The following is a 25,313-nucleotide window of genomic DNA, read 5'->3' as shown; positions in this document are numbered from 1 at the left end:
GTGCTGCACTGTCAGAGGGTCAGTACAGAGGCAGTGCTGCACTGTCAGAGGGTCAGTACTGAGGGAGTGCCGCACTGTCAGGGGGTCAGTACTGAGGGAGCGCTGCACTGTCAGAGGGTCAGTACTGAGGGAGTGCTGCACTGTCAGAGGGTCAGTACTGAGGGAGTGCTGCACTGTCAGAGGGTCAGTACTGAGGGAGTGCCGCACTGTCAGAGGGTCAGTACTGAGGGAGTGCTGCACTGTCAGAGGGTCAGTACTGAGGAAGATCTGCACTGACAGCTGGTCAGTACTGAGGGAGTGCTGCACTGTCACAGCGTCAGTACTGAGGGAGCGCCGCACTGTCAGAGGGTCAGTACTGAGGGTGTGCTGCACTGTCAGAGGGTCAGTACTGAGGGAGTGCTGCACTGTCAGAGGGTCAGTACAGAGGCAGTGCTGCACTGTCAGAGGGTCAGTACTGAGGGAGTGCCGCACTGTCAGAGGGTCAGTACTGAGGAAGATCTGCACTGACAGCTGGTCAGTACTGAGGGAGTACTGCACTGTCAGAGGGTCAGTACTGAGGGAGTGCTGCACTGTCAGAGGGTCAGTACTGAGGCAGTGCTGCATTGTCAGAGGGTCAAGATTGAGGGAGTGCTGCACTGTCAGAGGGTCATTGCTGAGGGAGTGCTGCACTGTCAGAGGGTCTGTACTGAGGGAGTGCTGCACTGTCAGAGGGTCAGTACAGAGGCAGTGCTGCACTGTCAGAGGGTCAGTACTGAGGGAGTGCCGCACTGTCAGGGGGTCAGTACTGAGGGAGTGCTGCACTGTCAGAGGGTCAGTACTGCGGGAGCGCTGCACTGTCAGAGGGTCAGTACTGAGGGAGTGCTGCACTGTCAGAGGGTCAGTACTGAGGGAGTGCTGCACTGTCAGAGGGTCAGTACTGAGGGAGTGCCGCACTGTCAGGGGGTCAGTACTGAGGGAGTGCCGCACTGTCAGAGGGTCAGCACTGAGGGACTGCTGCACTGTCAGAGGGTCAGTACTGAGGGAGTGCCGCACTGTGAGAGGGTCAGTAATGAGGCAGCGCCGCACTGTCAGAGTGTCAGTACTGAGGGAGTGCTGCACTGTCAGAGGGTCAGTACTGAGGGAGTGCTGCACTGTCAGAGGGTCAGTACTGAGGGAGTGCTGCACTGTCAGAGGGTCAGTAATGAGGGAGCGCTGCACTGTCAGAGAGTCAGTACTGAGGGAGTGCCGCACTGTCAGAGGGTCAGTACTGAGGGAGTGCTGCACTGTCAGAGGGTCAGTACTGAGGAAGATCTGCACTGACAGCTGGTCAGTACTGAGGGAGTACTGCACTGTCAGAGGGTCAGTACTGAGGGAGTGCTGCACTGTCAGAGGGTCAGTACTGAGGCAGTGCTGCATTGTCAGAGGGTCAAGATTGAGGGAGTGCTGCACTGTCAGAGGGTCAGTCCTGAGGGAGTGCTGCACTGTCAGAGGGTCAGTACTGAGGGAGTGCTGCACTGTCAGAGGGTCAGTACTGAGGAAGTTTTGCACTGTGAGAGGGTCAGTACTGAGGGAGTGCTGCACTGTCAGAGGGTCAGTACTAATGGAGTGCTGCACTGTCAGATGGTCAGGACTGAGGGAGTGCTGCACTGTCAGAGGGTCAGTACTGAGGAAGTTTTGCACTGTGAGAGGGTCAGTACTGAGGGAGTGCCGCACTGTCAGAGGGTCAGTATAGAGGCAGTGCTGCACTGTCAGAGGGTCAGTCCTGAGGGAGTGCTGCACTGTCAGAGGGTCAGTACTGAGGGAGTGCTGCACTGTCAGAGGGTCAGTACTGAGGAAGTTTTGCACTGTCAGAGGGTCAGTACTGAGGGAGTGCTGCACTGTCAGAGGGTCAGTACTAATGGAGTGCTGCACTGTCAGATGGTCAGGACTGAGGGAGTGCTGCACTGTTCGAAGGTCAGTACTGAGGGAGTGCTGCACTGTCAGAGGGTCAGTACTGAGGGAGTACCGCACTGTCAAAGGGTCAGTACTGAGGGAGCGCCGCACTGTCAGAGGGTCAGTACTGAGGGAGCGCCGCACTGTCAGAGGGCCAGTACTGAGGGAGTGCCGCACTGTCAGAGGCTCAGTACTGAGGGAGTGCTGCACTGTCAGAGGGTCAGGACTGAGTAAGTTCTGCACTGTCAGTGGCTCAGTACTGAGGGAGTGCTGCACTGTCAGAGGCTCAGTACTGAGGGAGTGTTGCACTGTCAGAGGGTCAGTAGTGAGGGAGTGTTGCACTGTCAGAGGGTCAGTAGTGAGGGAGTTCTGCACTGTCAGAGGGTCAGTACTGAGGGAGAGCCGCACTGTCAGAAGGTCAGTACTGAGGGATCGCTGCACTGTCAGAGGGTCAGTACTGAGGGAGTGCTGCACTGTCAGAGGGTCAGTACTGAGGGAGTGCTGCACTGTCAGAGGGTCAGTGCTGAGGGAGTCCTGCACTGATAGATGGTCAGTACTGAGGGAGTGCTGCACTGTCAGAGGGTCAGTAGTGAGGGAGTTCTGCACTGTCAGAGGGTCAGTACTGAGGGGGTGCCGCATTGTCAGAGGGTCAGTGCTGAGGGAGTGCCGCACTATCAGAGGGTCAGTACTGAGGGAGTGCTGCACTGTCAGAAGGTCAGTACTGAGGGAGCGCTGCACTGTCAGAGGGTCAGAACTGAGGGAGTGCCGCACTGTCAGAGGGTCAGTACTGAGGGAGTGCCGCACTGTCAGAGGGTCAGTACTGAGGGAGTGCAGCACTGTCAGAGGGTCAGTACTGAGGAAGATCTGCACTGACAGCTGGTCAGTACTGAGGGAGTGCTGCACCGACACAGCGTCAGTACTGAGGGAGCGCCGCACTGTCAGAGGGTCAGTACTGAGGGAGTGCTGCACTGTCAGAGGGTTAGTACTGAGGCAGTGCTGCATTGTCAGAGGGTCAATACTGGGGGAGTGCTGCACTGTCAGAGGGTCATTGCTGAGGGACTGCTGCACTGTCAGAGGGTCAGTACTGAGGGAGTGCCGCACTGTCAGGGGGTCAGTACTGAGGGAGTGCTGCACTGTCAGAGGGTCAGTACTGAGGGAGCGCTGCACTGTCAGAGGGTCAGTACTGAGGGAGTGCTGCACTGTCAGAGGGTCAGTACTGAGGGAGTGCTGCACTGTCAGAGGGTCAGCACTGAGGGAGTGCTGCACTGTCAGAGGGTCAGTACTGAGGGAGTGCCGCACTGTGAGAGGGTCAGTAATGAGGCAGCACCGGACTGTCAGAGTGTCAGTACTGAGAGAGTGTTGCACTGTCAGAGGGTCAGTACTGAGGAAGATCTGCACTGACAGCTGGTCAGTACTGAGGGAGTACTGCACTGTCAGAGGGTCAGTACTGAGGGAGTGCTGCACTGTCAGAGGGTCAGTACTGAGGCAGTGCTGCATTGTCAGAGGGTCAATACTGAGGGAGTGCTGCACTGTCAGAGGGTCAGTACTGGGGGAGTGCTGCACTGTCAGAGGGTCAGTATAGAGGCAGTGCTGCACTGTCAGAGGGTCAGTCCTGAGGGAGTGCTGCACTGTCAGAGGGTCAGTAATGAGGGAGCGCTGCACTGTCAGAGTGTCAGTCCTGAGGGAGTGCTGCACTGTCAGAGGGTCAGTACTGAGGGAGCGCTGCACTGTCAGAGGGTCAGTCCTGAGGGAGTGCTGCACTGCCAGAGGGTCAGTACTAATGGAGTGCTGCACTGTCAGATGGTCAGGACTGAGGGAGTGCTGCACTGTTCGAAGGTCAGTACTGAGGGAGTGCTGCACTGTCAGAGGTTCAGTACTGAGGGAGTACCGCACTGTCAAAGGGTCAGTACTGAGGGAGCGCTGCACTGTCAGAGGGTCAGTACTGAGGGAGCGCCGCACTGTCAGAGGGTCAGTAATGAGGGAGCGCCGCACTGTCAGAGGGTCAGTACTGAGGGAGTGCCGCACTGTCAGAGGCTCAGTACTGAGGGAGTGCTGCACTGTCAGAGGGTCAGGACTGAGGGAGTGCTGCACTGTCAGAGGGTCAGTACTGAGGGAGTGCCGCACTGTCAGGAGGGTCATTACTGAGGAAGTTCTGCACTGTCAGAGGCTCAGTACTGAGGGAGTGCTGCACTGTCAGAGGCTCAGTACTGACGAAGTGTTGCACTGTCAGAGGGTCAGTAGTGAGGGAGTTCTGCACTGTCAGAGGGTCAGTACTGAGGGGGTGCCGCATTGTCTGAGGGTCAGTGCTGAGGGAGTGCCGCACTATCAGAGGGTCAGTACTGAGGGAGTGCTGCACTGTCAGAAGGTCAGTACTGAGGGAGCGCTGCACTGTCAGAGGGTCAGTACTGAGGGAGTGCTGCACTGTCAGAGGGTCAGTACTGAGGCAGTGCTGCACTGTCAGAGGGTCAGTACTGAGGGAGTGCTGCACTGTCAGAGGGTCAGTGCTGAGGGAGTCCTGCACTGATAGATGGTCAGTACTGAGGGAGTGCTGCACTGTCAGAGGGTCAGTAGTGAGGGAGTTCTGCACTGTCAGAGGGTCAGTACTGAGGGGGTGCCGCATTGTCAGAGGGTCAGTGCTGAGGGAGTGCCGCACTATCAGAGGGTCAGTACTGAGGGAGTGCTGCACTGTCAGAAGGTCAGTACTGAGGGAGCGCTGCACTGTCAGAGGGTCAGTACTGAGGGAGTGCCGCACTGTCAGAGGGTCAGTACTGAGGGAGTGCCGCACTGTCAGAGGGTCAGTACTGAGGGAGTGCAGCACTGTCAGAGGGTCAGTACTGAGGAAGATCTGCACTGACAGCTGGTCAGTACTGAGGGAGTGCTGCACTGTCACAGCGTCAGTACTGAGGGAGCGCCGCACTGTCAGAGGGTCAGTACTGAGGGAGTGCTGCACTGTCAGAGGGTTAGTACTGAGGCAGTGCTGCATTGTCAGAGGGTCAATACTGGGGGAGTGCTGCACTGTCAGAGGGTCATTGCTGAGGGACTGCTGCACTGTCAGAGGGTCAGTACTGAGGGAGTGCCGCACTGTCAGGGGGTCAGTACTGAGGGAGTGCTGCACTGTCAGAGGGTCAGTACTGAGGGAGCGCTGCACTGTCAGAGGGTCAGTACTGAGGGAGTGCTGCACTGTCAGAGGGTCAGTACTGAGGGAGTGCTGCACTGTCAGAGGGTCAGTACTGAGGGAGTGCCGCACTGTCAGGGGGTCAGTACTGAGGGAGTGCCGCACTGTCAGAGGGTCAGCACTGAGGGAGTGCTGCACTGTCAGAGGGTCAGTCCTGAGGGAGTGCTGCACTGTCAGAGGGTCAGTAATGAGGGAGCGCTGCACTGTCAGAGTGTCAGTACTGAGGGAGTGCTGCACTGTCAGAGGGTCAGTACTGAGGGAGCGCTGCACTGTCAGAGGGTCAGTCCTGAGGGAGTGCTGCACTGCCAGAGGGTCAGTACTAATGGAGTGCTGCACTGTCAGATGGTCAGGACTGAGGGAGTGCTGCACTGTTCGAAGGTCAGTACTGAGGGAGTGCTGCACTGTCAGAGGGTCAGTACTGAGGGAGTACCGCACTGTCAAAGGGTCAGTACTGAGGGAGCGCTGCACTGTCAGAGGTTCAGTACTGAGGGAGCGCCGCACTGTCAGAGGGTCAGTAATGAGGGAGCGCCGCACTGTCAGAGGGTCAGTACTGAGGGAGTGCCGCACTGTCAGAGGCTCAGTACTGAGGGAGTGCTGCACTGTCAGAGGGTCAGGACTGAGGGAGTGCTGCACTGTCAGAGGGTCAGTACTGAGGGAGTGCCGCACTGTCAGGAGGGTCATTACTGAGGAAGTTCTGCACTGTCAGAGGCTCAGTACTGAGGGAGTGCTGCACTGTCAGAGGCTCAGTACTGAGGAAGTGTTGCACTGTCAGAGGGTCAGTAGTGAGGGAGTTCTGCACTGTCAGAGGGTCAGTACTGAGGGAGTGCTGCACTGTCAGAGGGTCAGTACTGAGGGAGTGCTGCACTGTCAGAGGGTCAGTACTGAGGGAGTGCTGCACTGTCAGAGGGTCAGTGCTGAGGGAGTCCTGCACTGATAGATGGTCAGTACTGAGGGAGCGCTGCACTGTCAGAGGGTCAGTACTGAGGGAGTGCTGCACTGTCAGAGGGTCAGTACTGAGGGAGTGCAGCACTGGCAGAGGGTCAGTACTGAGGGAGTGCCGCACTGTCAGAGGGTCTGTACTGAGGGAGTGCTGCATTGTCAGAGGGTCAATACTGAGGGAGTGCCGCACTGTCAGAGGGTCAGTACTGAGGGAGTGCTGCACTGTCAGAGGGTCAGTACTGAGGGAGTGCTGCACTGTCAGAGGGTCAGTACTGAGGGAGTGCCGCACTATCAGAGGGTCAGTAATGAGGGAGTGCTGCACTGTCAGAGTGTCAGTAATGAGGGAGCGCTGCACTGTCAGAGTGTCAGTACTGAGGGAGTGCTGCACTGTCAGAGGGTCAGTACTGAGGGAGCGCTGCACTGTCAGAGGGTCAGTACTGAGGGAGCGCTGCACTGTCAGAGGGTCAGTACTGGGGGAGTGCTGCACTGTCAGAGGGTCAGTACTGAGGGAGTGCTGCACTGTCCAGAGGGTCATTACTGAGGGAGTGCTGCACGGTCAGAGGGTCAGTGCTGAGGGAGTCCTGCACTGATAGATGGTCAGTACTGAGGGAGTGCCGGACTGTCAGAGGGTCAGTACTGAGGGAGTGCCGCACTGTCAGAGGGTCAGTACTGAGGGAGCGCTGCACTGTCAGAGGGTCAGTACTGAGGCAGTGCTGCATTGTCAGAGTGTCAATACTGAGGGAGTGCTGCACTGTCAGAGGGTCATTGCTGAGGGAGTGCTGCACTGTCAGAGGGTCAGTACTGGGGGAGTGCTGCACTGTCAGAGGGTCAGTATAGAGGCAGTGCTGCACTGTCAGAGGGTCAGTACTGAGGGAGCGCTGCACTGTCAGAGGGTCAGTCCTGAGGGAGTGCTGCACTGTCAGAGGGTCAGTACTAATGGAGTGCTGCACTGTCAGAGGGTCAGTACTGAGGGAGTGCTGCACTGTCAGAGGGTCAGTACTGAGGGAGTGCTGCACTGTCAGAGGGTCAGTACTGAGGAAGTTTTGCACGGTGAGAGTGTCAGTACTGAGGGAGTGCTGCACTGTCAGAGGATCAGTACTGGGGGAGTGCCGCACTGTCAGAGGGTCAGTACTGAGGGAGCGCTGCACTGTCAGGGGGTCATTACTGAGGAGGTTCTGCACTGTCAGAGGGTCAGTACTGAGGGAGTGCCGCACTGTCAGAGGGTCAGTACTGAGGGAGTGCCGCACTGTCAGAGGGTCAGTACTGAGGGAGTGCCGCACTGTCAGAGGGTCAGTAATGATGGAGCGCCGCGCTGTCAGAGGGTCAGTACTGAGGGAGTGCTGCACTGTCAGAGGGTCAGTACTGAGGGAGTGCTGCACTGTCAGAGGGTCAGTACTGAGGGAGTGCTGCACTGTCAGAGGGTCAGTCCTGAGGGAGTGCTGCACTGTCAGAGGGTCAGTACTGAGGGAGGTCTGCACTGTCAGAGGGTCAGTACTGAGGAAGTTTTGCACTGTGAGAGGGTCAGTACTGAGGGAGTGCCGCACTGTCAGAGGGTCAGTACTGAGGAAGTTCTGCACTGTCAGAGGGTCAGTACTGAGGGAGTGCTGCACTGTCAGAGGGTCAATACTGAGGGAGTGCTGCACTGTCAGAGGGTCATTGCTGAGGGAGTGCTGCACTGTCAGAGGGTCAGTACTGAGGGGGTGCCGCATTGTCAGAGGGTCAGTGCTGAGGGAGTGCCGCACTATCAGAGGGTCAGTACTGAGGGAGTGCTGCACTGTCAGAAGGTCAGTACTGAGGGAGCGCTGCACTGTCAGAGGGTCAGTACTGAGGGAGTGCCGCACTGTCAGAGGGTCAGTACTGAGGGAGTGCCGCACTGTCAGAGGGTCAGTACTGAGGGAGTGCAGCACTGTCAGAGGGTCAGTACTGAGGAAGATCTGCACTGACAGCTGGTCAGTACTGAGGGAGTGCTGCACTGTCACAGCGTCAGTACTGAGGGAGCGCCGCACTGTCAGAGGGTCAGTACTGAGGGAGTGCTGCACTGTCAGAGGGTTAGTACTGAGGCAGTGCTGCATTGTCAGAGGGTCAATACTGGGGGATTGCTGCACTGTCAGAGGGTCATTGCTGAGGGACTGCTGCACTGTCAGAGGGTCAGTACTGAGGGAGTGCCGCACTGTCAGGGGGTCAGTACTGAGGGAGTGCTGCACTGTCAGAGGGTCAGTACTGAGGGAGCGCTGCACTGTCAGAGGGTCAGTACTGAGGGAGTGCTGCACTGTCAGAGGGTCAGTACTGAGGGAGTGCTGCACTGTCAGAGGGTCAGTACTGAGGGAGTGCCGCACTGTCAGGGGGTCAGTACTGAGGGAGTGCCGCACTGTCAGAGGGTCAGCACTGAGGGAGTGCTGCACTGTCAGAGGGTCAGTACTGAGGGAGTGCCGCACTGTGAGAGGGTCAGTAATGAGGCAGCACCGGACTGTCAGAGTGTCAGTACTGAGAGAGTGTTGCACTGTCAGAGGGTCAGTACTGAGGAAGATCTGCACTGACAGCTGGTCAGTACTGAGGGAGTACTGCACTGTCAGAGGGTCAGTACTGAGGGAGTGCTGCATTGTCAGAGGGTCAATACTGAGGGAGTGCTGCACTGTCAGAGGGTCATTGCTGAGGGAGTGCTGCACTGTCAGAGGGTCAGTACTGGGGGAGTGCTGCACTGTCAGAGGGTCAGTATAGAGGCAGTGCTGCACTGTCAGAGGGTCAGTCCTGAGGGAGTGCTGCACTGTCAGAGGGTCAGTAATGAGGGAGCGCTGCACTGTCAGAGTGTCAGTACTGAGGGAGTGCTGCACTGTCAGAGGGTCAGTACTGAGGGAGCGCTGCACTGTCAGAGGGTCAGTCCTGAGGGAGTGCTGCACTGCCAGAGGGTCAGTACTAATGGAGTGCTGCACTGTCAGATGGTCAGGACTGAGGGAGTGCTGCACTGTTCGAAGGTCAGTACTGAGGGAGTGCTGCACTGTCAGAGGGTCAGTACTGAGGGAGTACCGCACTGTCAAAGGGTCAGTACTGAGGGAGCGCTGCACTGTCAGCGGTTCAGTACTGAGGGAGCGCCGCACTGTCAGAGGGTCAGTAATGAGGGAGCGCCGCACTGTCAGAGGGTCAGTACTGAGGGAGTGCCGCACTGTCAGAGGCTCAGTACTGAGGGAGTGCTGCACTGTCAGAGGGTCAGGACTGAGGGAGTGCTGCACTGTCAGAGGGTCAGTACTGAGGGAGTGCCGCACTGTCAGGAGGGTCATTACTGAGGAAGTTCTGCACTGTCAGAGGCTCAGTACTGAGGGAGTGCTGCACTGTCAGAGGCTCAGTACTGAGGAAGTGTTGCACTGTCAGAGGGTCAGTAGTGAGGGAGTTCTGCACTGTCAGAGGGTCAGTACTGAGGGAGTGCTGCACTGTCAGAGGGTCAGTACTGAGGGAGTGCTGCACTGTCAGAGGGTCAGTACTGAGGAAGATGTGCACTGACAGCTGGTCAGTACTGAGGGAGTACTGCACTGTCAGAGGGTCATTACTGAGGAGGTTCTGCACTGTCAGAGGGTCAGTACTGAGGGAGTGCCGCACTGTGAGGGGATCAGTACTGAGGGAGTGCCGCACTGTCAGAGGGTCAGTACTGAGAGAGTGCCGCACTGTCAGAGGGTCGGTACTGGGGGAGCGCTGCACTGTCAGAGGGTCATTACTGAGGAGGTTCTGCACTGTCAGAGGGTCAGTACTGAGGCAGTGCTGCACTGTCAGAGCGTCAGTAGTGAGGGAGTGCCGCACTGTCAGAGGGTCATTGCTGAGGGAGTGCTGCACTGTCAGAGGGTCAGTACTGAAGCAGTGCTGCACTGTCAGAGGGTCAATACTGAGGGAGTGCTGCACTGTCAGAGGGTCAGTACTGAGGGAGTGCCGCACTATCAGAGGGTCAGTAATGAGGGAGTGCTGCACTGTCAGAGTGTCAGTAATGAGGGAGTGCTGCACTGTCAGAGGGTCAGTACTGAGGGAGTGCTGCACTGTCAGAGGGTCAGTACTGAGGGAGTGCTGCACTGTCAGAGGGTCAGTACTGAGGGAGCGCTGCACTGTCAGAGGGTCAGTACTGAGGGAGCGCTGCACTGTCAGAGGGTCAGTACTGGGGGAGTGCTGCACTGTCAGAGGGTCAGTACTGAGGGAGTGCTGCACTGTCCAGAGGGTCATTACTGAGGGAGTGCTGCACGGTCAGAGGGTCAGTGCTGAGGGAGTCCTGCACTGATAGATGGTCAGTACTGAGGGAGTGCCGGACTGTCAGAGGGTCAGTACTGAGGGAGTGCCGCACTGTCAGAGGGTCAGTACTGAGGGAGCGCTGCACTGTCAGAGGGTCAGTACTGAGGCAGTGCTGCATTGTCAGAGTGTCAATACTGAGGGAGTGCTGCACTGTCAGAGGGTCATTGCTGAGGGAGTGCTGCACTGTCAGAGGGTCAGTACTGGGGGAGTGCTGCACTGTCAGAGGGTCAGTATAGAGGCAGTGCTGCACTGTCAGAGGGTCAGTACTGAGGGAGCGCTGCACTGTCAGAGGGTCAGTCCTGAGGGAGTGCTGCACTGTCAGAGGGTCAGTACTAATGGAGTGCTGCACTGTCAGAGGGTCAGTACTGAGGGAGTACCGCACTGTCAAAGGGTCAGTCCTGAGGGAGTGCTGCACTGTCAGAGGGTCAGTACTGAGGGAGTGCTGCACTGTCAGAGGGTCAGTACTGAGGGGGTGCTGCACTGTCAGAGGGTCAGTACTGATGGCGTGCTGCACTGTCAGAGGGTCAATACTGAGGGAGTGCTGCACTGTCAGAGGGTCATTGCTGAGGGAGTGCTGCACTGTCAGAGGGTCAGTACTGAGGGAGTGCTGCATTGTCAGAGGGTCAGTACTAATGGAGTGCTGCACTGTCAGATGGTCAGGACTGAGGGAGTGCTGCACTGTCAGAGGGTCAGTACTGAGGGAGTACCGCACTGTCAGAGGGTCAGTACTGAGGGAGCGCCGCACTGTCAGCGGGTCAGTACTGAGGGAGTGCCGCACTGTCACAGGGTCATTGCTGAGCGAGTGCTGCACTGTGAGAGGGTCAGTACTGAGGGAGTGCTGCACTGTCAGAGGGTCAGTACAGAGGCAGTGCTGCACTGTCAGAGGGTCAGTACTGAGTGAGTGCCGCACTGTCAGAGGATCAGTACTGAGGGAGTGCCGCACTGTCAGAGGATCAGTACTGAGGGAGTGCCGCGCTGTCAGAGGGTCAGTACTGAGGGAGTGCCGCACTGTCAGAGGGTCAGTAATGAGGGAGTGCTGCACTGTCAGAGGGTCAGGACTGAGGGAGTGCTGCACTGTCCGAGGGTCAGTACTGAGGGAGTGCTGCACTGTCAGAGGGTCACTACTGAGGGAGTGCTGCACTGTCAGAGGGTCAGTCCTGAGGGAGTGCTGCACTGTCCGAGGGTCAGTACTGAGGGAGTGCTGCACTGCCAGAGGGTCCGTACTGAGGAAGTTTTGCACTGTGAGAGGGTCAGTACTGAGGGAGTGCTGCACTGTCAGAGGGTCAGTACTGAGGAGGTTCTGCACTGTCAGAGGATCAGTGCTGAGGGAGTGCCGCTCTATCAGCGGGTCAGTACTGAGAGAGTGCCGCACTGTCAGAGGGCCATTACTGTGGAGGTTCTGCACTGTCAGAGGATCAGTGCTGAGGGAGTGCCGCACTGTCAGAGGGTTAGTACTTTGGGAGTGCCGCACTGTCAGAGGGTCAGTAATGATGGAGCGCCGCGCTGTCAGAGGGTCAGTACTGAGGGAGTGCCGCACTGTCAGAGGGTCAGTAATGAGGGAGTGCTGCACTGTCAGAGGGTCAGTACTGAGGGAGTGCTGCACTGTCCGAGGGTCAGTACTGAGGGAGTGCTGCACTGTCAGAGGGTCAGTACTGAGGGAGTGCTGCACTGTCAGAGGGTCATTCCTGAGGGAGTGCTGCACTGTCAGAGGGTCAGTACTGAGGGAGTTTTGCACTGTGAGAGGGTCAGTACTGAGGGGGTGCTGCACTGTCAGAGGGTCATTACTGAGGAAGTTTTGCACTGTCAGAGTGTCAGTACTGAGGGAGTGCTGCACTGTCAGAGGGTCAGTACTGAGGAAGTTTTGCACTGTCAGAGGGTCAGTACTGAGGGAGTGCTGCACTGTCAGAGGGTCAATACTGAGGGAGTGCTGCACTGTCAGAGGGTCATTGCTGAGGGAGTGCTGCACTGTCAGAGGGTCAGTACTGAGGGATTGCTGCACTGTCAGAGGGTCAGTACTAATGGAGTGCTGCACAGTCAGATGGTCAGGACTGAGGGAGTGCTGCACTGTCAGAGGGTCAGTACTGAGGGAGTGCCGCACTGTCAGGGGGTCAGTACTGAGGGAGTGCCGCACTGTCAGAGGGTCAGCACTGAGGGAGTGCTGCACTGTCAGAGGGTCAGTACTGAGGGAGTGCTGCACTGTCAGAGGGTCATTACTGAGGGAGTGCTGCACGGTCAGAGGGTCAGTGCTGAGGGAGTCCTGCACTGATAGATGGTCAGTACTGAGGGAGTGCTGCGCTGTCAGAGGGTCAGTACTGAGGAAGATCTGCACTGACAGCTGGTCAGTACTGAGGGAGTGCTGCACTGTCAGAGGGTCAGTACTGAGGGAGTGCCGCACTGTCAGAGTGTCAGTACTGAGGGAGTGCTGCACTGTCAGAGGGTCAGTACTGAGGGAGTGCTGCACTGTCAGAGGGTCAGTACTGTGGGAGTGCTGCACTGTCAGAGGGTCAGTACTGGGGGAGTGCTGCACTGTCAGAGGGTCAGTACTGAGGGAGTGTTGCACTGTCAGAGGCTCAGTACTGAGGGAGTGCTGCACTGTCAGAGGGTCAGTACTGAGGGAGTGCTGCACTGTCAGAGGGTCATTACTGCGGAAGTTCTGCACAGTCAGAGGGTCAGTACTGAGGGAGTGCCGCTCTATCAGAGGGTCAGTACTGAGAGAGTGCCGCACTGTCAGAGGGTCAGTACTGAGGGAGCGCTGCACTGTCAGAGGGTCATTACTGAGGAGGTTCTGCACTGTCAGAGGATCAGTACTGTGGCAGTGCTGCACTGTCAGCGTCAGTACTGAGGGAGTGCCGCACTGTCAGAGGGTCAGTAATGATGGAGCGCCGCGCTGTCAGAGGGTCAGTACTGAGGGAGTGCCGCACTGTCAGAGGGTCAGTAATGAGGGAGTGCTGCACTGTCAGAGGGTCAGTACTGAGGGAGTGCTGCACTGTCCAAGGGTCAGTACTGAGGGAGTGCTGCACTGTCAGAGGGTCAGTACTGAGGGAGTGCTGCACTGTCAGAGGGTCAGTACTGAGGGAGTGCTGCACTGTCAGAGGGTCAGTACTGAGAGAGTGCTGCACTGTCAGAGGGTCAGTACTGAGGGAGTGCTGCACTGTCAGAGGGTCATTACTGAGGGAGTGCTGCACGGTCAGAGGGTCAGTACTGAGGAAGATCTGCACTGACAGCTGGTCAGTACTGAGGGAGTGCTGCACTGTCAGAGGGTCAGTACTGAGGGAGTGCTACACTGTCAGAGGGTCAGTACTGAGGCAGTGCTGCATTGTCAGAGGGTCAATACTGAGGGAGTGCTGCACTGTCAGAGGGTCATTGCTGAGGGAGTGCTGCACTGTCAGAGTGTCAGTACTGAGGGAGTGCTGCACTGTCAGAGGGTCAGTACTGAGGGAGTGTGCACTGTCAGAGGGTCAGTACTGAGGGAGTGCTGCACTGTCAGAGGGTCAGTACTGAGGGAGTGCTGCACTGTCAGGGGGTCAGTTCTGAGGGAGTGCCGCACTGTCAGAGGGTCAGTACTGAGGGAGTGCTGCTCTGTCAGAGGGTCAGTACTGAGGGAGTGCTGCACTGTCAGAGCGTCAGTACTGAGGGAGTGCCGCACTGTCAGAGGGTCAATACTGAGGGAGTGCTGCACTGTCAGAGGGTCATTGCTGAGGGAGTGCTGCACTGTCAGAGGGTCAGTACTGAGGGAGTGCTGCACTGTCCGAGGGTCAGTACTTTGGGAGTGCCGCACTGTCAGAGGGTCAGTACTGAGGGAGTGCCGCACTGTCAGAGGGTCAGTAATGAGGGCGTGCTGCACTGTCAGAAGGTCAGTACTGAGGGAGTGCTGCACTGTCAGAGGGTCAGTACTGAGGAAGTTTTGCACTGTGAGAGGGTCAGTACTGAGGGAGTGCTGCACTGTCAGAGGGTCAATACTGAGGGAATGCTGCGCTGTCAGAGGGTCATTGCTGAGGGAGTGCTGCGCTGTCAGAGGGTCAGTACTGAGGGAGTGCTGCACTGTCAGAGGGTCAGTACTGAGGGAGTGCTGCACTGTCAGAGGGTCAGTACTAATGGAGTGCTACACTGTCAGATGGTCAGGACTGAGGGAGTGCTGCACTGTCAGAGGGTCAGTACTGAGGGAGTGCTGCACTGTCAGAGGGTCAGTACTGAGGCAGTGCTGCACTCTCAGAGTGTCAGTACTGAGCGAGCGCTGCACTGTCAGAGGGTCAGTACTGAGGGAGTGCTGCACTGTCAGAGGGTCAGTACTGAGGGAGTGCTGCACTGTCAGAGGGTCATTACTGAGGGAGTGCTGCACGGTCAGAGGGTCTGTGCTGAGGGAGTCCTGCACTGATAGATGGTCAGTACTGAGGGAGTGCTGCACTGTCAGAGGGTCAGTACTGAGGAAGATCTGCACTGACAGCTGGTCAGTACTGAGGGAGTGCTGCACTGTCAGAGGGTCAGTACTGAGGGAGTGCTGCACTGTCAGAGGGTCATTGCTGAGGGAGTGCTGCACTGTCAGAGTGTCAGTACTGAGGGAGTGCTGCACTGTCAGAGGGTCAGTACTGAGGGAGTGCTGCACTGTCAGAGGGTCAGTACTGAGGGAGTGCTGCACTGTCAGAGGGTCAGTACTGAGGGAGTGCTGCACTGTCAGGGGGTCAGTTCTGAGGGAGTGCCGCACTGTCAGAGGGTCAGTACTGAGGGAGTGCTGCTCTGTCAGAGGGTCAGTACTGAGGGAGTGCTGCACTGTCAGAGCGTCAGTACTGAGGGAGTGCCGCACTGTCAGAGGGTCAATACTGAGGGAGTGCTGCACTGTCAGAGGGTCATTGCTGAGGGAGTGCTGCACTGTCAGAGGGTCAGTACTGAGGGAGTGCTGCACTGTCAGAGGGTCAGTACTTTGGGAGTGCCGCACTGTCAGAGGGTCAGTACTGAGGGAGTGCCGCACTGTCAGAGGGTCAGTAATGAGGGCGTGCTGCACTGTCAGAGGGTCAGTACTGAGGGAGTGCTGCACTGTCCGAGGGTCAGCACTGAGGGAGTGCTGCACTGTCAGAGGGTCAGTACTGAGGGAGTGCTGCACTGTCAGAGGGTCAGTCCTGAGGGAGTGCTGCACTGTCAGAGGGTCAGTACTGAGGGAGTGCTGCACTGTCAGAGGGTCAGTACTGAGGAAGTTTTGCACTGTGAGAGGGTCAGTACTGAGGGGGTGCTGCACTGTCAGAGGGTCATTACTGAGGAAGTTCTGCACTGTCAGAGGGTCAGTACTAATGGAGTGCTGCACTGTCAGATGGTCATGACTGAGGGAGTGCTGCACTGTCAGAGGGTCAGTACTGAGGGAGTGCCGCACTGTCAGGGGGTCAGTACTGAGGGAGTGCCGCACTGTCAGAGGGTCAGCACTGAGGGAGTGCTGCACTGTCAGAGGGTCAGTACTGAGGGAGTGCTGCACTGTCAGAGGGTCAGTACTGAGGCAGTGCTGCACTGTCAGAGTGTCAGTACTGAGCGAGCGCTGCACTGTCAGAGGGTCAGTACTGAGGGAGTGCTGCACTGTCAGAGGGTCAGTACTGAGGGAGTGCTGCACTGTCAGAGGGTCATTACTGAGGGAGTGCTGCACGGTCAGAGGGTCAGTGCTGAGGGAGTCCTGCACTGTGAGAGGGTCAGTACTGAGGGCGCGCCGCACTGTCAGAGGGTCAGTACTGAGGGAGTGCTGCACTGTCAGATGGTCAGTACTGAGGGAGTGCTGCACTGTCAGAGGGTCAATACTGTGGGAGTGCTGCACTGTCAGAGGGTCAGTACTGGGGGAGTGCTGCACTGTCAGAGGGTCAGTACTGAGGGAGTGTTGCACTGTCAGAGGCTCAGTACTGAGGGAGTGCTGCACTGTCAGAGGGTCAGTACTGAGGGAGTGCTGCACTGTCAGAGGGTCAGTACTGTCGGAGTGCTGCACTGTCAGAGTGTCAGTACTGGGGGAGTGCTGCACTGTCAGAGGGTCATTGCTGAGGGAGTGCTGCACTGTCAGAGGGTCAGTACTGAGGGAGTGCTGCACTGTCAGAGGGTCAGTACTAATGGAGTGCTGCACTGTCAGATGGTCAGGACTGAGGGAGTGCTGCACTGTCAGAGGGTCAGTACTGAGGGAGTGCCGCACTGTCAGGGGGTCAGTACTGAGGGAGTGCCGCACTGTCAGAGGGTCAGCACTGAGGGAGTGCTGCACTGTCAGAGGGTCAGTACTGAGGGAGTGCTGCACTGTCAGAGGGTCAGTACTGAGGCAGTGCTGCACTCTCAGAGTGTCAGTACTGAGCGAGCGCTGCACTGTCAGAGGGTCAGTACTGAGGGAGTGCTGCACTGTCAGAGGGTCAGTACTGAGGGCATGCTGCACTGTCAGAGGGTCATTACTGAGGGAGTGCTGCACGGTCAGAGGGTCAGTGCTGAGGGAGTCCTGCACTGATAGATGGTCAGTACTGAGGGAGTGCTGCACTGTCAGAGGGTCAGTACTGAGGAAGATCTGCACTGACAGCTGGTCAGTACTGAGGGAGTGCTGCACTGTCAGAGGGTCAGTACTGAGGGAGTGCTGCACTGTCAGAGGGTCATTGCTGAGGGAGTGCTGCACTGTCAGAGTGTCAGTACTGAGGGAGTGCTGCACTGTCAGAGGGTCAGTACTGAGGGAGTGCTGCACTGTCAGAGGGTCAGTACTGAGGGAGTGCTGCACTGTCAGAGGGTCAGTACTGAGGGAGTGCTGCACTGTCAGGGGGTCAGTTCTGAGGGAGTGCCGCACTGTCAGAGGGTCAGTACTGAGGGAGTGCTGCTCTGTCAGAGGGTCAGTACTGAGGGAGTGCTGCACTGTCAGAGCATCAGTACTGAGGGAGTGCCGCACTGTCAGAGGGTCAATACTGAGGGAGTGCTGCACTGTCAGAGGGTCATTGCTGAGGGAGTGCTGCACTGTCAGAGGGTCAGTACTGAGGGAGTGCTGCACTGTCAGAGGGTCAGTACTTTGGGAGTGCCGCACTGTCAGAGGGTCAGTACTGAGGGAGTGCCGCACTGTCAGAGGGTCAGTAATGAGGGCGTGCTGCACTGTCAGAGGGTCAGTACTGAGGGAGTGCTGCACTGTCCGAGGGTCAGCACTGAGGGAGTGCTGCACTGTCAGAGGGTCAGTACTGAGGGAGTGCTGCACTGTCAGAGGGTCAGTCCTGAGGGAGTGCTGCACTGTCAGAGGGTCAGTACTGAGGGAGTGCTGCACTGTCAGAGGGTCAGTACTGAGGAAGTTTTGCACTGTGAGAGGGTCAGTACTGAGGGGGTGCTGCACTGTCAGAGGGTCATTACTGAGGAAGTTCTGCACTGTCAGAGGGTCAGTACTGAGGGAGTGCTGCACTGTCAGAGGGTCAATACTGAGGGAGTGCTGCACTGTCAGAGGGTCATTGCTGAGGGAGTGCTGCGCTGTCAGAGGGTCAGTACTGAGGGAGTGCTGCACTGTCAGAGGGTCAGTACTAATGGAGTGCTGCACTGTCAGATGGTCAGGACTGAGGGAGTGCTGCACTGTCAGAGGGTCAGTACTGAGGGAGTGCCGCACTGTCAGGGGGTCAGTACTGAGGGAGTGCCGCACTGTCAGAGGGTCAGCACTGAGGGAGTGCTGCACTGTCAGAGGGTCAGTACTGAGGGAGTGCTGCACTGTCAGAGGGTCAGTACTGAGGCAGTGCTGCACTGTCAGAGTGTCAGTACTGAGCGAGCGCTGCACTGTCAGAGGGTCAGTACTGAGGGAGTGCTGCACTGTCAGAGTGTCAGTACTGAGGGAGTGCTGCACTGTCAGAGGGTCATTACTGAGGGAGTGCTGCACGGTCAGAGGGTCAGTGCTGAGGGAGTCCTGCACTGTGAGAGGGTCAGTACTGAGGGAGTGCTGCACTGTCAGATGGTCAGTACTGAGGGAGTGCTGCACTGTCAGAGGGTCAGTACTGAGGGAGTGCTGCACTGTCAGATGGTCAGTACTGAGGGCGTGCTGCACTGTCAGAGGGTCAGTACTGTGGGAGTGCTGCACTGTCAGAGGGTCAGTACTGAGGGAGTGTTGCACTGTCAGAGGCTCAGTACTGAGGGAGTGCTGCACTGTCAGAGGGTCAGTACTGAGGGAGTGCTGCACTGTCAGAGGGTCAGTACTGTCGGAGTGCTGCACTGTCAGAGTGTCAGTACTGGGGGAGTGCTGCACTGTCAGAGGGTCATTGCTGAGGGAGTGCTGCACTGTCAGAGGGTCAGTACTGAGGGAGTGCTGCACTGTCAGAGGGTCAGTACTAATGGAGTGCTGCACTGTCAGATGGTCAGGACTGAGGGAGTGCCGCACTGTCAGGGGGTCAGTACTGAGGGAGTGCCGCACTGTCAGAGGGTCAGCACTGAGGGAGTGCCGCACTGTCAGAGGGTCAGTGCTGAGGGAGTGCCGCACTGTCAGGGGGTCAGTACTGAGGGAGTGCCGCACTGTCAGAGGGTCAGCACTGAGGGAGTGCTGCACTGTCAGAGGGTCAGTACTGAGGGAGTGCTGCACTGTCAGAGTGTCAGTACTGAGGCAGTGCTGCACTGTCAGAGTGTCAGTACTGAGCGAGCGCTGCACTGTCAGAGGGTCAGTACTGAGGGAGTGCTGCACTGTCAGAGGGTCATTACTGAGGGAGTGCTGCACGGTCAGAGGGTCAGTGCTGAGGGAGTCCTGCACTGATAGATGGTCAGTACTGAGGGAGTGCTGCGCTGTCAGAGGGTCAGTACTGAGGAAGATCTGCACTGACAGCTGGTCAGTACTGAGGGAGTGCTGCACTGTCAGAGGGTCAGTACTGAGGGAGTGCCGCACTGTCAGAGTGTCAGTACTGAGGGAGTGCTGCACTGTCAGAGGGTCTGTACTGAGGGAGTGCTGCACTGACAGCTGGTCAGTACTGAGGGAGTGCTGCACTGTCAGAGGGTCAGTACTGAGGGAGTGCCGCACTGTCAGAGTGTCAGTACTGAGGGAGTGCTGCACTGTCAGAGGGTCTGTACTGAGGGAGTGCTGCACTGTCAGAGGGTCAGTACTGTGGGAGTGCTGCACTGTCAGAGGGTCAGTACTGGGGGAGTGCTGCACTGTCAGAGGGTCAGTACTGAGGGAGTGTTGCACTGTCAGAGGCTCAGTACTGAGGGAGTGCTGCACTGTCAGAGGGTCAGTACTGAGGGAGTGCTGCACTGTCAGAGGGTCATTACTGCGGAAGTTCTGCACAGTCAGAGGGTCAGTACTGAGGGAGTGCCGCTCTATCAGAGGGTCAGTACTGAGAGAGTGCCGCACTGTCAGAGGGTCAGTACTGAGGGAGCGCTGCACTGTCAGAGGGTCATTACTGAGGAGGTTCTGCACTGTCAGTGGATCAGTACTGTGGCAGTGCTGCACTGTCAGCGTCAGTACTGAGGGAGTGCCGCACTGTCAGAGGGTCAGTACTGAGGGAGTGCTGCTCTGTCAGAGGGTTAGTACTGAGGGAGTGCTGCACTGTCAGAGCGTCAGTACTGAGGGAGTGCCGCACTGTCAGAGGGTCAATACTGAGGGAGTGCTGCACTGTCAGAGGGTCATTGCTGAGGGAGTGCTGCACTGTCAGAGGGTCAGTACTGAGGGAGTGCTGCACTGTCAGAGGGTCAGTACTTTGGGAGTGCCGCACTGTCAGAGGGTCAGTACTGAGGGAGTGCCGCACTGTCAGAGGGTCAGTAATGAGGGCGTGCTGCACTGTCAGAGGGTCAGTACTGAGGGAGTGCTGCACTGTCCGAGGGTCAGCACTGAGGGAGTGCTGCACTGTCAGAGGGTCAGTACTGAGGGAGTGCTGCACTGTCAGAGGGTCAGTCCTGAGGGAGTGCTGCACTGTCAGAGGGTCAGTACTGAGGGAGTGCTGCACTGTCAGAGGGTCAGTACTGAGGAAGTTTTGCACTGTGAGAGGGTCAGTACTGAGGGGGTGCTGCACTGTCAGAGGGTCATTACTGAGGAAGTTCTGCACTGTCAGAGGGTCAGTACTGAGGGAGTGCTGCACTGTCAGAGGGTCAATACTGAGGGAATGCTGCACTGTCAGAGGGTCATTGCTGAGGGAGTGCTGCGCTGTCAGAGGGTCAGTACTAATGGAGTGCTGCACTGTCAGATGGTCAGGACTGAGGGAGTGCTGCACTGTCAGAGGGTCAGTACTGAGGGAGTGCCGCACTGTCAGGGGGTCAGTACTGAGGGAGTGCCGCACTGTCAGAGGGTCAGCACTGAGGGAGTGCTGCACTGTCAGAGGGTCAGTACTGAGGGAGTGCTGCACTGTCAGAGGGTCAGTACTGAGGCAGTGCTGCACTCTCAGAGTGTCAGTACTGAGCGAGCGCTGCACTGTCAGAGGGTCAGTACTGAGGGAGTGCTGCACTGTCAGAGGGTGAGTACTGAGGGAGTGCTGCACTGTCAGAGGGTCATTACTGAGGGAGTGCTGCACGGTCAGAGGGTCAGTGCTGAGGGAGTCCTGCACTGATAGATGGTCAGTACTGAGGGAGTGCTGCACTGTCAGAGGGTCAGTACTGAGGAAGATCTGCACTGACAGCTGGTCAGTACTGAGGGAGTGCTGCACTGTCAGAGGGTCAGTACTGAGGGAGTGCTGCACTGTCAGAGGGTCATTGCTGAGGGAGTGCTGCACTGTCAGAGTGTCAGTACTGAGGGAGTGCTGCACTGTCAGAGGGTCAGTACTGAGGGAGTGCTGCACTGTCAAGAGGGTCAGTACTGAGGGAGTGCTGCACTGTCAGAGGGTCAGTACTGAGGGAGTGCTACACTGTCAGGGGGTCAGTTCTGAGGGAGTGCCGCACTGTCAGAGGGTCAGTACTGAGGGAGTGCTGCTCTGTCAGAGGGTCAGTACTGAGGGAGTGCTGCACTGTCAGAGCGTCAGTACTGAGGGAGTGCCGCACTGTCAGAGGGTCAATACTGAGGGAGTGCTGCACTGTCAGAGGGTCATTGCTGAGGGAGTGCTGCACTGTCAGAGGGTCAGTACTGAGGGAGTGCTGCACTGTCAGAGGGTCAGTACTTTGGGAGTGCCGCACTGTCAGAGGGTCAGTACTGAGGGAGTGCCGCACTGTCAGAGGGTCAGTAATGAGGGCGTGCTGCACTGTCAGAGGGTCAGTACTGAGGGAGTGCAGCACTGTCCGAGGGTCAGCACTGAGGGAGTGCTGCACTGTCAGAGGGTCAGTACTGAGGGAGTGCTGCACTGTCAGAGGGTCAGTCCTGAGGGAGTGCTGCACTGTCAGAGGGTCAGTACTGAGGGAGTGCTGCACTGTCAGAGGGTCAGTACTGAGGAAGTTTTGCACTGTGAGAGGGTCAGTACTGAGGGGGTGCTGCACTGTCAGAGGGTCATTACTGAGGAAGTTCTGCACTGTCAGAGGGTCAGTACTGAGGGAGTGCTGCACTGTCAGAGGGTCAATACTGAGGGAGTGCTGCACTGTCAGAGGGTCATTGCTGAGGGAGTGCTGCGCTGTCAGAGGGTCAGTACTGAGGGAGTGCTGCACTGTCAGAGGGTCAGTACTAATGGAGTGCTGCACTGTCAGATGGTCAGGACTGAGGGAGTCCTGCACTGTGAGAGGGTCAGTACTGAGGGCGCGCCGCACTGTCAGAGGGTCAGTACTGAGGGAGTGCTGCACTGTCAGATGGTCAGTACTGAGGGAGTGCTGCACTGTCAGAGGGTCAGTACTGTGGGAGTGCTGCACTGTCAGAGGGTCAGTACTGGGGGAGTGCTGCACTGTCAGAGGGTCAGTACTGAGGGAGTGTTGCACTGTCAGAGGCTCAGTACTGAGGGAGTGCTGCACTGTCAGAGGGTCAGTACTGAGGGAGTGCTGCACTGTCAGAGGGTCAGTACTGAAGGAGTGCTGCACTGTCCGAGGGTCAGTACTGAGGGAGTGCTGCACTGTCAGAGGGTCAGTACTGAGGGAGTCCTGGACTGTCAGAGGGTCAGTCCTGAGGGAGTGCTGCACTGTCAGAGGGTCAGTACTGAGGGAGTGCCGCACTGTCAGAGGGTCAGTACTGAGGGAGTGCTGCACTGTCAGAGGGTCAGTACTGAGGGAGTGCTGCACTGTCAGAGGGTCAGTCCTGAGGAAGTTTTGCACTGTGAGAGGGTCAGTACTGAGGGGGTGCTGCACTGTCAGAGGGTCATTACTGAGGACGTTCTGCACTGTCAGAGGGTCAATACTGAGGGAGTGCTGCACTGTCAGAGGGTCATTGCTGAGGGAGTGCTGCACTGTCAGAGGGTCAGTACTGAGGGAGTGCTGCACTGTCAGAGGGTCAGTACTAATGGAGTGCTGCACTGTCAGATGGTCAGGACTGAGGGAGTGCTGCACTGTTCGAAGGTCAGTACTGAGGGAGTGCTGCACTGTCAGAGGGTCAGTACTGAGGGAGTACCGCACTGTCAGAGGGTCAGTACTGAGGGAGTGCCGCACTGTCAGGGGGTCAGTACTGAGGGAGTGCCGCACTGTCAGAGGGTCAGCACTGAGGGAGTGCTGCACTGTCAGAGGGTCAGTACTGAGGGAGTGCTGCACTGTCAGAGGGTCAGTACTGAGGCAGTGCTGCACTGTCAGAGTGTCAGTACTGAGCGAGCGCTGCACTGTCAGAGGGTCAGTACTGAGGGAGTGCTGCACTGTCAGAGTGTCAGTACTGAGGGAGTGCTGCACTGTCAGAGGGTCATTACTGAGGGAGTGCTGCACGGTCAGAGGGTCAGTGCTGAGGGAGTCCTGCACTGTGAGAGGGTCAGTACTGAGGGCGCGCCGCACTGTCAGAGGGTCAGTACTGAGGGAGTGCTGCACTGTCAGATGGTCAGTACTGAGGGCGTGCTGCACTGTCAGAGGGTCAGTACTGTGGGAGTGCTGCACTGTCAGAGGGTCAGTACTGAGGGAGTGTTGCACTGTCAGAGGCTCAGTACTGAGGGAGTGCTGCACTGTCAGAGGGTCAGTACTGAGGGAGTGCTGCACTGTCAGAGGGTCAGTACTGTCGGAGTGCTGCACTGTCAGAGTGTCAGTACTGGGGGAGTGCTGCACTGTCAGAGGGTCATTGCTGAGGGAGTGCTGCACTGTCAGAGGGTCAGTACTGAGGGAGTGCTGCACTGTCAGAGGGTCAGTACTAATGGAGTGCTGCACTGTCAGATGGTCAGGACTGAGGGAGTGCCGCACTGTCAGGGGGTCAGTACTGAGGGAGTGCCGCACTGTCAGAGGGTCAGCACTGAGGGAGTGCCGCACTGTCAGAGGGTCAGTGCTGAGGGAGTGCCGCACTGTCAGGGGGTCAGTACTGAGGGAGTGCCGCACTGTCAGAGGGTCAGCACTGAGGGAGTGCTGCACTGTCAGAGGGTCAGTACTGAGGGAGTGCTGCACTGTCAGAGTGTCAGTACTGAGGCAGTGCTGCACTGTCAGAGTGTCAGTACTGAGCGAGCGCTGCACTGTCAGAGGGTCAGTACTGAGGGAGTGCTGCACTGTCAGAGGGTCATTACTGAGGGAGTGCTGCACGGTCAGAGGGTCAGTGCTGAGGGAGTCCTGCACTGATAGATGGTCAGTACTGAGGGAGTGCTGCGCTGTCAGAGGGTCAGTACTGAGGAAGATCTGCACTGACAGCTGGTCAGTACTGAGGGAGTGCTGCACTGTCAGAGGGTCAGTACTGAGGGAGTGCCGCACTGTCAGAGTGTCAGTACTGAGGGAGTGCTGCACTGTCAGAGGGTCTGTACTGAGGGAGTGCTGCACTGACAGCTGGTCAGTACTGAGGGAGTGCTGCACTGTCAGAGGGTCAGTACTGAGGGAGTGCCGCACTGTCAGAGTGTCAGTACTGAGGGAGTGCTGCACTGTCAGAGGGTCTGTACTGAGGGAGTGCTGCACTGTCAGAGGGTCAGTACTGTGGGAGTGCTGCACTGTCAGAGGGTCAGTACTGGGGGAGTGCTGCACTGTCAGAGGGTCAGTACTGAGGGAGTGTTGCACTGTCAGAGGCTCAGTACTGAGGGAGTGCTGCACTGTCAGAGGGTCAGTACTGAGGGAGTGCTGCACTGTCAGAGGGTCATTACTGCGGAAGTTCTGCACAGTCAGAGGGTCAGTACTGAGGGAGTGCCGCTCTATCAGAGGGTCAGTACTGAGAGAGTGCCGCACTGTCAGAGGGTCAGTACTGAGGGAGCGCTGCACTGTCAGAGGGTCATTACTGAGGAGGTTCTGCACTGTCAGTGGATCAGTACTGTGGCAGTGCTGCACTGTCAGCGTCAGTACTGAGGGAGTGCCGCACTGTCAGAGGGTCAGTACTGAGGGAGTGCTGCTCTGTCAGAGGGTTAGTACTGAGGGAGTGCTGCACTGTCAGAGCGTCAGTACTGAGGGAGTGCCGCACTGTCAGAGGGTCAATACTGAGGGAGTGCTGCACTGTCAGAGGGTCATTGCTGAGGGAGTGCTGCACTGTCAGAGGGTCAGTACTGAGGGAGTGCTGCACTGTCAGAGGGTCAGTACTTTGGGAGTGCCGCACTGTCAGAGGGTCAGTACTGAGGGAGTGCCGCACTGTCAGAGGGTCAGTAATGAGGGCGTGCTGCACTGTCAGAGGGTCAGTACTGAGGGAGTGCTGCACTGTCCGAGGGTCAGCACTGAGGGAGTGCTGCACTGTCAGAGGGTCAGTACTGAGGGAGTGCTGCACTGTCAGAGGGTCAGTCCTGAGGGAGTGCTGCACTGTCAGAGGGTCAGTACTGAGGGAGTGCTGCACTGTCAGAGGGTCAGTACTGAGGAAGTTTTGCACTGTGAGAGGGTCAGTACTGAGGGGGTGCTGCACTGTCAGAGGGTCATTACTGAGGAAGTTCTGCACTGTCAGAGGGTCAGTACTGAGGGAGTGCTGCACTGTCAGAGGGTCAATACTGAGGGAATGCTGCACTGTCAGAGGGTCATTGCTGAGGGAGTGCTGCGCTGTCAGAGGGTCAGTACTAATGGAGTGCTGCACTGTCAGATGGTCAGGACTGAGGGAGTGCTGCACTGTCAGAGGGTCAGTACTGAGGGAGTGCCGCACTGTCAGGGGGTCAGTACTGAGGGAGTG

General features: G+C 57.5%; 1 protein-coding gene across 3 annotated transcripts in view; it reads left to right on the top strand.

Annotated features, from left to right (window-relative positions):
- dnah10 (dynein axonemal heavy chain 10) overlaps positions 1–25,313 on the top strand; it is a 704,002-nt gene that overhangs the window by 596,509 nt on the left and 82,180 nt on the right. The window lies entirely within an intron of this gene.

The sequence above is a fragment of the Scyliorhinus torazame genome, chromosome 1, assembly GCF_047496885.1.
Source record: "Scyliorhinus torazame isolate Kashiwa2021f chromosome 1, sScyTor2.1, whole genome shotgun sequence".
NCBI lineage: Eukaryota > Metazoa > Chordata > Chondrichthyes > Carcharhiniformes > Scyliorhinidae > Scyliorhinus > Scyliorhinus torazame.
Note: the sequence above shows the minus strand (reverse complement) of the source record. Positions and strands in the feature narration are given on the sequence as shown.